The following is a 13956-nucleotide window of genomic DNA, read 5'->3' on the forward strand; positions in this document are numbered from 1 at the left end:
GGATTTTAGGGAGACCTTGAAATTCATAAAATCATAGACTGATTTGAGTTGGAAAGGATCTTAAGATCATCTAGTTCCAACCCCCCACCATGGGCAGGGACACCTTCCAGTAGACCAGGTTGCTCAAATCCCCATCCAACCTGGCCTTGAACACTGCCAGGGATGGGGCATCCACAACTTCCTCGGACAGCCTGTTCCATTGCCTCACCACTCACCAACTCAACAGGAATTAAATTATTAAAACACCTTTAGTTTTAGAAAGACTTAGGTAGCTCTAGAGTCAGGTTTAACTAATGAAAAATCTTGCACGGATTGCGTTCCCACATATTCTCTGGAACTCTTTGCAACATCAAATGAAAATAACAAAATCCAAGGCATATGCTCCTGTGGTGCCAAGACTCTCCTTTTGTGACACTTCCCTAGATGTTTATTTCTAAATTTCAGTGTAATCATAAAACCAGGAACTTGAATACTATTTTTACTAAATAAATGAGCAGGTCATGAGTTTTTTTTTGTGATTGAAACTTATCCTTGTTGCTTGAGACTGCAAGGCTAAGTGATTGTTGGGCCCCCAGAGAAGGGCTTACAAATATTTGCGATGCCACTGTTTGCAGCTGGTTTGGCTCATGGGTTTTCCACTGTACTGGGCTCATCGACACTTGTCTACTGGCATGTACAAGGAAGGCAGAAGGCTTTGCTACTGTCTGAGAGTCCTTGAGAAATAAAACTAGATAGCTCTGGCCTTGGTACAGGAGCATTTACCATTTTAAGTCTAAAAGAATACATATATAATAAAAATAACATAGTTCTTCTGCAATTGATCTTAACAGGAGGAGGAGGGCTTCCATCTTTCCCTAAATTTGGGGAAAAAAAAAAAAGAAAAAAGAAAGGTCTAGAGTTGAAAGAGTGATGCAGCTGTCTTAAACCATCTTTATTTGTGTATCATGGTCATTGTCACCACTGTCACAAACTCCCCTTCTCTTTGCCAGATGCAGAGTATAGAAGGAATTGCTGCCTATGAGCCTCACCACACAAAGACCATCAACGTCTTGCCTACAGCAAAGGAATGCTCAAACTGCTAAGTTATTTGGTAAGCCTCAGATTTTCTTTTTTCAGCTTTATAAATCTATATAGGTATTATATCTTTGCACTTCTTTCCAACAGCATTTATCTCCAGATCTGGGTCAAATTTGGCAATAGTTGAGACAACAAAGCCATGATTTTTTGCTAAATCAGTTTTGTCAGAGAAAAAAAGTATCAAACATTTCCCTGCTTTTGTTAAGGGCAAAGTTGCTCTAGCAAACTGGAAAACTGCTGTTTTTATTTGCTGACCTTTATTTCTTGTGCAATTGGATGAAAGGAATGGCCATTGCTCCTTCTTCTTCCATGTATTATGTTTGATCTGATGTACCCTCTCCATTGCCCCTTTTCCAGGTAGAAAAGTCTTCCTAGTCTACTCAGTCTAAAGTTGTACAGAAACCTCCCATGCTTTTGACCATTCCTGCTCCCCAGGTAGACTTTCGTTCTAGTTCTATCAAAGCCTTTCTAGAACTGGGATTTATATTACAGTATAATGCAATATAACTTCTCTTTGCTTTTAATTTATCTCCCAGTAATTCCCAAATGCCTTTTTCATGGCTGGCCTAAGATAGCTTTTATATAAAACTGTAGAAAAGAACTCCATGCAGGCACTTCCCAGAATCTTTAGGGTTTTTTTCTCCTCTTATTATGTGTTATTTTGCATTTACTGACTCTGAACTCAATCTACTATTTTATTACCCTGTCAGCAGAAGCTCTTCACAGTCACAGTTCTGGGCACCTTGAATAATTTTGTAGCAACAAAAGACTGCCACCTATAAAATGCTAAACAATCCAAAATTTCTAGCCTTTGTTGCCACTGCTCACAAAAGAGAACAAGTCTCATTAGCACTTTGATTTTATATGCCTATCATATTAAGGGGATATTCACTCTATCTATCCTTTATGTAATGCAGAGAAAGAGCAGATAAACAGAAAAGTAGACTCACTGACAGAAGATCTTGTCTGTACTATGGAAGGGATTTGCATATTGCAGCCCAAGTCTGTGTGAAATGAAATAAATAACCTAAAAGCTCCAATGGTGCAAGTCAATTATATCAGCAAGAATTAGTGAAACCCAAGGATCTCTTTCTCAGTCTGCCATCTATGTACAGAGGAGCCTGATGTCTCCACAGTTCCCAAAGGGCTGTCCTAAACTGAAGTTACTAGGGATTTATCACCACCAATATAATAATACTCTATAATTTGAAGCCTAGTTGCTGGACTTTTCATGTGTATTATCCATTGCGTCAAAAGATAAACCTTCAGCTACGTAACCGTGGCAATCCTTCAGTGATTCCACTTTGAAAATATGTAAGAGAAGCTGTGTATGGTGTTTGCTTCTGATTATTTTATGTAGTGAAAATACATGAGATTTACTCTCACGTTGTTGAACCAGTCCCCCTTTCTTACCTTCATGACAACTACTTGCAACATCTGTCAATGCTTGTTGAGGAGTGCACCAAGACACAAAGGGCGCTAGGACAATTACTCTGAGCTATGTACTCCACTGTCAGGATGCTCTTGTCTTGGTTTTGAAAAAATATGTTCAATGGGAATAAGATAAAACCATGTGACCTTTATATGGTTTAGAAAGTATATGTTGGCAAAGGCTTGTCTCTAACAAACACTGTTTCTTCTTTAACTAACATCAGGGGAAAACCCCATAATAACTCTTTTAAACTATTGTAAGACAATAACCTACTCTAGCCAAATAACATATGGCATCTTTCTCAATTCAACCTGCAGTATATCACTTTGACAGACTTCAAACCATCCTCACAGTCACAGGGGGACAACGCTGACAGATACAGAGCTCAGGAAAGTAAAAGGAAAATTTTCCAATTGTTTCAATAGGAAAAGATCCTGTCAAAAGAAGGAAAAGGATAAGGCAATGAAATTTCAACTTATGGGGATAGATGATCCTTCTGCTGCCACAGAAAACCTAATGTATCTGCTGACAACTGCAGAAAGATGTATTTCCTTAAGGAATTAGTTTTTCTTTAATTTTTTTTTCAATATTTGTATGCTTAGGGACAGTTCAGTTTTAATGCCCAGTTAGTGTTGAAAAAAACAAAAGAAGCAAAATTTGCTTCATTTCCAAACTGAAAGAAAATCCAATGCACAATTTGTTTATTATTTCAAGTGAAATGAAATGAAAGTGGCTCATTGAATCTGTGAAAAATAGCAACTAATAGCAGGTATACAAGCAAGCAGCTCCTGTTGAGCATCACAAGAGCCCCCGTCCTGCATGTGTTTATGTGACAAGATCTGGAACTGCCTACTGAAATAACTGCAATGGACAGAGTTTACATGTCTGAAGCACATCTTTGTATGGAAATATTTGCATGACCTGAGTGTTAAGGCACATGTTTTCACAGAAGATGACATTTTCCCACCTATTTAAGGCTTGATTAAAATCCCATTTAAGTTGATGGAAAAGGTCCACATACCTGTAGAAATCGAATTAAGTCTGTAAGAAAAACTCACCACTCTCAGGTGTTTAATCCAGCACTGAGTATTGGCTTGTCTTAATTGGACAAATGTGTGTCTGATGGTGCTCAGGCAGGGCTATCTAGAGCCTGTTACATAACTAATTGCACACTGGGTCTAAATCACTAATGCTGTGTGTGTAAAGCAACACAGAAAGGTCATCTGCCTATGAACAGACTGGTAGGGGAGGTTGTGGAATGGGGAAAAATAGGGGGAGACCAAACCACCTATCACTACTGAGTTGCTTCAGAGCCCTTACTTTGAGAGCTGAAAGGGAGGAGGCTGCCATTGGCTGCATCCAACTTTGACCCAACTTTGCATTTGAAAAGGTAATTTAGCTCTCTCTCCCACTACAAAGCAATCTGCAATACACATTTGCTTTTGCATTGCTCTTTAAAGATCAGGATTTGAGCAACATGGTCTAGTGGAAGGGTGGAAGGTGTCCCTGCCCATATCATTGAGGTTGGAACTACACGAGGGTCCCTTCCAACCCAAACCATACTATGAGTCTATGATTTTCTCTTTTTCAGACTGACACATATGTACAGCTCTAGACAACCTTCCCTTCTTACAGACAAAAGCCACAGCAGTAAGAACCTCTGCAACTCACACCACCATGCTGCAAACATACTGAACAGAAAAAGCAAAACTGCTAATAATTATGCTTGCTCAGTAGGCATAAAATAACGTCTCCTTCCCCCTTTCCCTTTAACACTCTGGAGAGTTAGAAAGAAGCAAAAACACCACAGCATAGTTTAGATGAAAATATTACTAGTTGAATTAAATATATATTAAATTACTTCACTTGCCCATTTTGTTAATTGACGGTAAAGGAGACTTGCTCGGTACTTGGCCAGGGCAATCTTCTGTTCAGACTCGTAATTTGGGTGTCTGTGAAAACCCTGTGTAGACTTATCTGTATACACACATAAGTAAAGGTATAATCATATTATGAAATCAGTGACTAAAAATTTCAGGCCTTTGTGACTGTCTAGCATCATAGGCAATCTGAGGCACCAGAATTGTTCCCAGTATTACAAAAAATGTTACAAAGTTGAAAGCTGTCCTAGCACAACCATATTACATTCTCAAGAACTGGAGCATTTATGAAAAAGCTAGTATTACTACTGGAGTCTTCTTGTAACATTTGGCATGACAACACAGTATTGCTAGGAGCGGTAAAATCATCCGTGAGAGACCATGTCAAGGTCTCCTGAGTCATCAAGAAGAGTCATTAAGGTCATCCTGAGTAGGGTAACAGTCTTCTCTGGAGAAAATATTTGGGTCTATGACAATAAGTAGGGGCACAGGGAATATCTGGCCCATTCATGCAGGTCTGAACTTCCGTTTCCAGGGAAGTGTCCTCAGGGATCCAACCTCTACAGCACTGCAAAGCATTTTGATGGGATGCCATATGTGGCAGACCAGTTCAGGAAGCTGTTTTGCACCTAAAACTAAAAAGGAGCTGCTTGTGCTTATGGACAAGAATTCAGAGAGAAGGTTTATTTTCCAGTAACTGGAGTACCCTGAAATACCTTGTTGATGCGTCCATAATAAGTATGTAATAATCCCCCTAATAGCCTTAAAGGTCCCATAATATATTCCACAGTTATAATGTGGGATATGTGTCCATTTTGAGAAATGACTGACAATTTAAATAATTTTACAAAATAGTCTCAAGTGTGGAAATAAGTGACTGTATGGTTCTGTAGAAATACGTATGTAGAAAAATAATGCCAAATCTTGAGAAATCAATGGAGCGGTAATTTTACTGAATGGCTGGCTGAAACAATCATTTTGAAAAATTACTGGAAATTTTAGTCATTTTGCAAATGACTCATGCTGCAATGTGAATAGAACATACTTATGCGTTTGCAGCTGAATTGAATGCCCAAAAAAATGAGGGACTAACAAGCAATCACTACTCCCTGGATTTGCTTCCCACCACTCTGAACTTCTCAGACCCAGTAATCCATCTAGCTCTTGACCTAAGCTGTCCCTGCTATGTTAACTATAGGCTTGCTGGTAAGATGATTTTATGTTGGATGCTCACTGCACAGAAGCATGTAATTCTGTTTCACTTCTGCTCCTAGCAAATGTAAGAACAGATGTCTCTGGGCTGAGAGAGTGATATGACTCCTTGGCTGCTTCTGCTAATCTGACCCAAATGTATCTGCAGTTCGAAAAATTAGCAGAATGTCCAAATGCCAAAAAATTCTACAACTAAATATGCAAACAATTACCATTTGCAAATGCTTGTGCGAATGTGGGTGTGCGAGCCTGTGGGTGTGCATGTGCATGCCCACAGCAAATCCACACCCACATGGACTGCCATTAATCACTCTGAGATGTTTATTCCTGGCTCATGAGGATGCATTCAAAGAACAAATATTTGGGTTTGGAGTGCATTAAATTACATTTAAAAAAAGAAAAAAGTGTTTCTTGAGGGAGGAGACCCCTGACAACCACACAATGGGTTTTCTCTTCTATGGTGTTAAATAGGCTTATTGGTAGAAACTGCTAAAGATGACTGCCAAGCTGTAAACTGTGTGGGACAGAGACCATCTCTTCTTACACATGCAAACAACATGCAGAATCCAGTTTATGACCATTGGCAGAGCCTTGATGAAGGCTTTTTCCAAGTCTCCAAGCCTTTAGTCTCCAAGTCTTTAGTCTCCAAGTCTTTCCACTCACCCTGTCCTCAGTCATGACAGTAGCTTAGATTGCTTATGCCAGCTTGCTTAGTTCATCAATTTGATGACATTATGAAAAAAAATATACAGAACATGTGGTGATCACTTGAAAACATTTATACTTGAAGTTTTGATTCTTGCTAGCAGGCTAGTGAAAATGAGTACACACATCTGAAAACTGACACACAAATTGGCATCTACACATCTGAAAACAAACATACATGTTGGCATCCACTATGCAATGCTTCTGTAGCAGCCCAAAGAACCTCAAAGCTACTTAGTGGAGGAAAAGGCAAAAGGCTCAGCTATGCTCAGCCTTTATCCATCTTCCACTGGATGCAGCATATTAAGTTCTGCATTCTCTTAAATTCTCATGACTGCCCCACCACAGCATATCTCTTTATTAATCTTCAGGTAGCTGGAAAGTACTCATCAGAGCAGCATAGCTGCATGTAGGAATGGGCCAAGATTTGTGGTAATGGGAGCAAGGAAAAGTAGCCAGAGGCAGTAATCTCTTTGGTTTGGAACAGTTGTAGCTGGAAGGAGATGTTTGTCCGCCATCTTAGTTGCTTTTTGTTTATTATTACATAAACCCAAACACCAGGAAAATTCAATTATTACCTATATAGGAAGAAAGAATAATTGAAGGCAGTTATTTAAGCAAGGCTGGAAGAGAAGGTTCATTCAGATTTGTGAACCTTGTGTAATTTATGGTCCATGATGCCGTGGCTATATTTCTGAAATGAAATGACTGGAGATTGTTAGTCCACATGATGTTCCAGCTTTGCAGAAAGAAGGAGGACTCCTGTTATTTTACTGCTGTCAGACAGTCTCACTCTCAGTTTCATGTGGGAAACGCCCAAAGAACCAACTGCAAGAGTGACCCTGAATCTCCTTGGACTGACAACATCTTCATATTGTGGAGTTCCTCCACTGACTGTATACCAAAGAGAAAAAATCAGGCTGCAGGTATGAACTTACAGAAGTTTTCTTTCAACAAAAGATATCCTTAAGTCCCAAAATATCTTGTTGAGTCCTTTTCTCCTTAGTCTGCACTTACATTGCACTGAATCTTTCTTTTTGCAAGACCAAGCTACCAGTTTCTCAGATCCTACAAACACTGTACTGAGTATAAATAAATAAATAAACAAATCTTTCTGGAGACTCCCTACAATCAATATCCTTCACAGAAAGTAAAATGATTAGATCAAATCCTTAAGAGATCTGGTGAAACTTTGATATCCAAACACAGTATGGCTTGGTGAGTTTTCTGAAGCAAACCTGTATTTAAATTGGGGTCTGAACTGAACATTAGGGCTATAAAATACCTTCCGAATATTTATTTTTAGGGAGAAGACAATCCAGGGTTAGAGGAATTGCTGCATGAAAATACAACAGATAACACACCTCAAGCATGAGTTAAACTGAACTTGAGCAATCATGAAATCCACTTCTATTCTTTTCAGCCTGAATCATATTTTAAAATTTTATATATCACATCCAAAAATATATAATGTACACACACACAAAGCCACATATATATAGATTTGAGCATAACAGTAAATAGCACATACTGTATACTTGAACTTCAGTGTGCATGCGTAATAGCTGTCAAATAAAGAGAACTTTTGTCTGCTGATGTTAGCATATTGACCTGGATATGAAGTAATGATGATACAGCTTAAGCAGTAAAGGATCAATTTCTTCAGAGCAAATTTACTCAACAGCTAGAAAAATGAATATACAACATTGAACAAACTGAAAACAGTCTCAACTTTTGTTGCTTCCCAACCACCATGACAATATTTGGAAACCACCTGTGAAACATACACAAGGACTGGCATAATTTCTTGGGTTTGCTGCTTACTTTTTCCAAAAAAGGGACCTTCAGACCTGCGCACCTGGAGGACACCATGCACAGTGAAATAAAAAAAAAAGGAAACTGCTCAGAAATACTTCTTTGCCTCCAACCCTAACAAGAGTTCTTTGGGGATGTAAAAGTTCAGTTATACTGAACAGATGTGAGGGTAGCCCAAATACAATGCCCAGAATACCTTTCCAAGCCTGTTGTTTTTGGTTTTTCTTTTAAGAATTTATCAAAATGCTTACATGCTGCTTCACTTGGATATTAAAAGAAATATTATTAAATGGAAGAAAGTCTTTTCAGAAGACTTTGAGCTTTAATGCATTTCACAGAGCCCCCAGTCAGAGAGGAATGAAGGTGCAAAAATCCTGCCAAGTGCTCAGTGAATGGATAAAGTGTTAGAGGTGATGTGTGTTTTCAGAAGACATTAGACAGTATAATTTCAAAATTAGGACAGGACACTCCCCCCTTTTCAGTTTGAAGGCCAAGTGTTAAAGCATACGGGCACCGTGTGCTGGACAGACTGCACCCTGAAAGTCCTATTCAGGCAAGATGTTCAAGGGATGAAATGGATGGGAAAAGACAGACTCTCAGCTTGGGGTGCTTTAGGTCATAACATACACTTGAAAATTTCTGTTTAGTATACATGCTTTCCTTATTCAGATGCTAGATACTAGCCTATGTCTATCAGGGTAAATGAGTATATATTCTGACTTATACACATTTTGGAGTTCTTACACATCTTGCTTAAAAGCAAGGGCACGAATCCAAACCTGGGAGTCCATTCTCTGATACCAGCAACATTAGCTAAAAAGTTGATGGAGCTACACTCATTTTAACCCTGATGCAGGAGGGAAATCAGAAACTCTAGAAAGGAATGCGCTCAAATCCTTATTCTGTATTTGAAAATTTGGAAGAGTGATGGGGAAGGAGTAAAGCCAAAATCTAGATGTGAGTTTGGCAAGTGGTACAAATCTCAGCTCAAACCACTTGGGAGCTTCGGACATTCAAGTTTTGTTTCCAAATCTGTTTCTGGGCCTTGAGCACATCTTGAATCTGGGGTGAATAAATAAATCACTACACCAAGAGAATAATTTTTTAAACTTCCCTTATATGTGGTGAGATTTTTTTTATATTTAGTCATTCTTGATACCTGCCCTGCAGACAGGATTTACAGCTGTCTTGTTTCTTGGAAACTCCTTTGGCAGGCCATTGCACTTGCTGTTTTCTTTCTAGCCAGCAGGGAATGCTGGTGTATGGAAGTAACTCTCCCTCTCTTTCACGCATGCCTCTTCCTCAGCTAAGTAAACATAGAAAACATTCACTGCACAATCTGGAATTTATTTGTTTCTGGAACAGCGGTGTTCAGACAAAATGCCAAACTGGTTTTCAAGTGAAGAGTACTCTTACCTTTGTCTACCCTGCTTTGCTAGGGTATTCTTAAAGTAGGATGCCCTATTTTACAGCACTTGCTATTAATGCTTCAGCCAAGAAGGATCTTCATGCTGCAGTTGAAAACCTAGCTTGTCTCCAGGCTGGAAGACATACTGGTCTTTAACTTGCCAGCCTCTATTCTTAAACATGTAAATGATCCAAAGATCTCTCAGACCTTGACATGATATGACAAAACAAAGGTATTTATGTCCCATGATTATTTTCACTTGTCAGACCCAGTGAGGATAACATGCAGATGTACTTTAAGACCTTCAGTATTCTCAAGAGAGAAAGCCCTTTTGGCAGGCATCCTTACTTTTTCAATAAACACAAGGTTTTTTAGGTTTTAATTTATAGCACTGAAAGTATCTTTTCCATGCTGTAGTTGATGATACTGAAAGCTAGAAGTTAATAGTACCACAAAAAACCCCTAAAGTCTTGTTTCCAAAACTTGTGCACATTCTTTATACTTTTTGAATGAGAAGATATTTGGGAGCAGATTATCCAGAGTAACAGCTCCAAGATAAATTTCCATGGGGACATTCTTCACTTTGCACTCAAAAACCTCAGTCCCCAAGGAAAAAGTTGCACCATACTTAACTGCACCCCTCAAGAGTGGAAATGTCTGCCAAAGGAGAGGAGAAAGAAGGATGACACTGTGTTTGGGCTGCAGTTGCAAAACTGATGGGAGAGAAAGGAGGCAGTGCAGCTGTGGCAGAGAAATGCACAAGTTTTATCTGACTTGACTTCCCAGATCATAAATCTGCTGATCTTGAAGGGCATCCTCATTCTTTGACAACCATTCACAAGCCTCTGGCAAGCACTAGCATAGGATCACTGCCAGTATCTACAACAGCAAGGGCTGTAGTTTGACAGCTTGGCAAGGAGTGCATCATGGCAGAGTTTCTGCCACCCTGGTGCTTTGTGCCTCTGCCTCAGCTATGGGTACACCAAATGCCCAAGCAGAAGTGAACTAAAGGAATGGTCAGACTCTCAAATCCTGTGCAAGGTGCCATACCATGAGACAGATGATGTGGCTGCTGCACAGGGCCATGTAACAGGGGAGGCATCAGGTTGTGCACCACCAGGAAGGAGGTGCTGGAGTTAGAAGGAGAGAGCACAGTCTCTCCTGGGACTTCCGAGTCTTGGGTCCAACGAGGTGTCAGGCACTCCAGCTATAATACCACAGGGCCACTCTCATCTAATACATACACCTATACACACACTACGCACCAGATCCAGCCAGTGACTGAATTGTTGTAGCAGTTAACCATTAGCCTGGTACAGAAGATGCTGATTAGGGTGGCCCTCAACACAAGAAGGATGTAGAGCTGTTAGAGTGAGTCCAGAGGAGGGCTACAGAGATGCTAAGAGGGCTGGAGCACCTCTCCTATGAAGACAGGCTGAGAGAGCTGAGAGACCTTAGTGTGGCTTTTCAATATATAAAGAAGCCTTATAAGAGAGATGGAGAAAGACATTTTACCAGGGCCTGTAGTGATAGGAAAAGGGACAATGGTTTTAAACTGAAAGAGGGCAGGTTTAAATTGGACATAAGGATGATGAAGGTGATGAAGCTCTGGCACAGGTTTGCCAGAGAAGTTGTGGATGCCCCATTATGGGCATCCACATAATAGGGCATCCTGGTTCAAGGCCAGGTTTGTTCCGGGCTTTAAGCAACCCAGTTTAACAGAAGATGTCCCTGCCCATGGTGGGTGGGTTGAACTAGGTGATCTTTGAAGGTCCCTTCTGACCCAAAGTGTTCTGTGATTCTTTGATTCTATCTCTGTGATATCAGAAGTTTTACTTCATGATCAAATACCCATAACAATGATAACAACCAGTTTCACTGTTAGCTAAGCACCTTGTTGTTGGTTTCCATGTTGGCTTTGTTGTTTTCTGAAACTCCTTGTATTATCTGGGAAGAAAGCCAGACACCACTGAAAGATCAGTTTATGACAAGACAGACCTATTTATCAGCTTCATAACACAGGGCACCAGGATACACGCCATCCTGACGTTTCATTCCCTTTGTTTTCCCTCTAAGCCTCCATCCTATTGACAGCTTTCCTTGGGACTTCTGGAGCACCTTCTCTGCCACAGCCATGAGGGACTGACTTCCCCACATGCAGACCACCTTCCTCGCTTTTTGCAGACTTCCTACCAATAACAGGAGATCTGCTAATGCTAGATATGAAGTTTTCACAGGAGCTAAAGCTGGAATTGGTCCTTCCACAAAGAAGCTCCTGAATTAAAAGCAAAAAAAAAAAATCCAAAACATAATAAGTTGGTTTTATGTTTTTCTTTCTTTTTTTTTTTTTTTTCAGATTTCTCTCGCTCTGAATAGGCCACATTTTCACAGACAAGCAATGACCCAGGAAGAATATAATGATTGCTACTGCATATTGCTGTTTTTAAACACTGAGCTCCTATTCTGATGGAGGCAGCTAGGCAGAAATAGGGCTAAAGAGCAGTTCCTGTGGAACTGCAGTCTTAATTTTTATAATAGGATACGGTGGAAAGAAGTGTTATTTTTAGAGATGTAGTTTATCAGGGAAATTTTAGCCTGCAGCTGAAATATTACTTTCATGATCCATACACATGGATTTTTATGAATGGTTCTTAATGGATACATTTTGCTTCCAAGGCAGTGTTGGTGACATTTAAAATTATAATAGCAGCATTATGAGGAACAACCTGGCCTGAGAACCCTTAAGAGCCATGAGCACACATAGCAGACGAGTAGCATTTGCACATAGCAATAGCTCTTCCATTTACCAGGGTGTGCAGGCTCTGCACAAAATCTCAACAAAGCTGCACAGGAACAGAGCCACCATGTTAGCTGGGTTTCGTGGGCTGCTTCTCCACTGTTCCATGTCCTCACTGAGCACACAGCAGTAATTTTCCATGCCTGTAGATAGAGCTTATTCAAAGATCACAGGCCTCCCTGGTACTGCTAAAGCTTTGCAGCCTGACACTCCCCTGCCTTCAGGAAAATGCACTTTATGCAACAGTTGAGTGTTGCTGGCCTCCAGTGCCTGTCTCTCAGTGAGAAACACCTGAAAAATTCACTATCTTTTATGCTAGATAATCAGCCTACAGTATGATCTGCACACATCCATCAGGACTGTGGCCGAGTGCCCCAGGTATAGCTTCCAACAGTGAGACTTTTTTCTCTTCTTTTTTCTTTGTTTACTTTCCAGCAGTTGTCTGAAGTGTTTCCAGTCTGACTTTACGTGGCCTCAGTTCTGATCTAACTTTCTTTCTTTCTTTCTTTCTCCTTTTTTTTTTTTTTTGTCCTTTTTCCATGGGTAGCCTCACTTGAACCTCCCAGCAGCTTAACAACGAAGTCTGCTGACTTGCATCATCCCCAGGGAGTAGGTTCAGTCAGCCTCTGTCTGTGGGTGTCTTCAAAGAGCGCCAGCAAACTGACAGCTTGCTCTGCTTTTAAATACATAACTGAACAAACAGTGTCAGCACAGGATTGCTGGTGGGGTGGTGAGCGAAGAACTGGATTCGTGAAGGAAGCTGTGCAAGGGAAGGTAGAAGGGTCTTGAAAAATACTCTGGAGATATCTGTATATATCTCACAGGGAGCAATCTGAGGTGGGGAGTGCAATCTGAAAAATATTGAGATTTTATGAATTTTATAATGATATAGAGGAACTTTAAAATTTTCTTTTGGGTTAACTTGAAATGGATCATTTTGGTTTGGGTTGTTTATCCCTTTAAAGCCCTTCTTCCCTCACTTTTAATGAAATATGGGCTGATTTTTTTCCAAAGGTCATCTTGGAGTAAAAGAAAGTTTCATTTCAGGATTGATGAAACATTTCAGCTTTCCATAAGCAACATATTTCCATTTTTAAACATGTTGAACTGCTTTTTCTTGATAATATCAAAACCCTTCCATCATTACTTTTTGCTGGGAAAGATTCCTAAATTTAAGTGGATTCATGAACAGTTTTAATTTCTCCAAAACTCTGTTTGTGGCTGGATTTACTATCTGTCAAACACAGGAGCCATATGGTGCCAACAGACTTTGTGAAGAGCAATCCCATGGCAAGAGCAATCACCATGGGACCTTCTGACTCTGCCAACTGACTTCATGTTGGCCTTTACCCAAGGCAAAATTCTTAAAGGTATTTTCACAGTTGTTTTATTTTATTTATTTAGTTTTTAAAGGTGCCAAATTAACCTAGGCATTTAGTACACACACTGACATAATTTCCTGATAACTACAGCTACTGAGGACCCTGGGGTGATATAGGATGGTAGAGCTCCCCTTGCACTTCTTGGCTCTGTCTTGTTATGCTACATTCAGGGTGCAAAAACGAGCAAACAAGTAACCCAGGGTTGCTGCTGGACTCGAGATCTGGCACCGAGAGGCAATTCTAACCGG

At 40.1% G+C, this 13956-nt stretch overlaps 1 protein-coding gene across 2 annotated transcripts in view; it reads right to left on the reverse strand.

The window, feature by feature from the left end:
* LOC133281107 (potassium voltage-gated channel subfamily KQT member 1-like) overlaps window positions 1-13956 on the reverse strand; it is a 467184-nt gene that overhangs the window by 71123 nt on the left and 382105 nt on the right. The window lies entirely within an intron of this gene.

The sequence above is a fragment of the Pezoporus flaviventris genome, unplaced genomic scaffold (assembly GCF_033815535.1).
Source record: "Pezoporus flaviventris isolate CSIRO_AGI_PZ_B2104156 unplaced genomic scaffold, CSIRO_AGI_Pfla_v1 ptg000096l, whole genome shotgun sequence".
Lineage (NCBI taxonomy): Eukaryota > Metazoa > Chordata > Aves > Psittaciformes > Psittacidae > Pezoporus > Pezoporus flaviventris.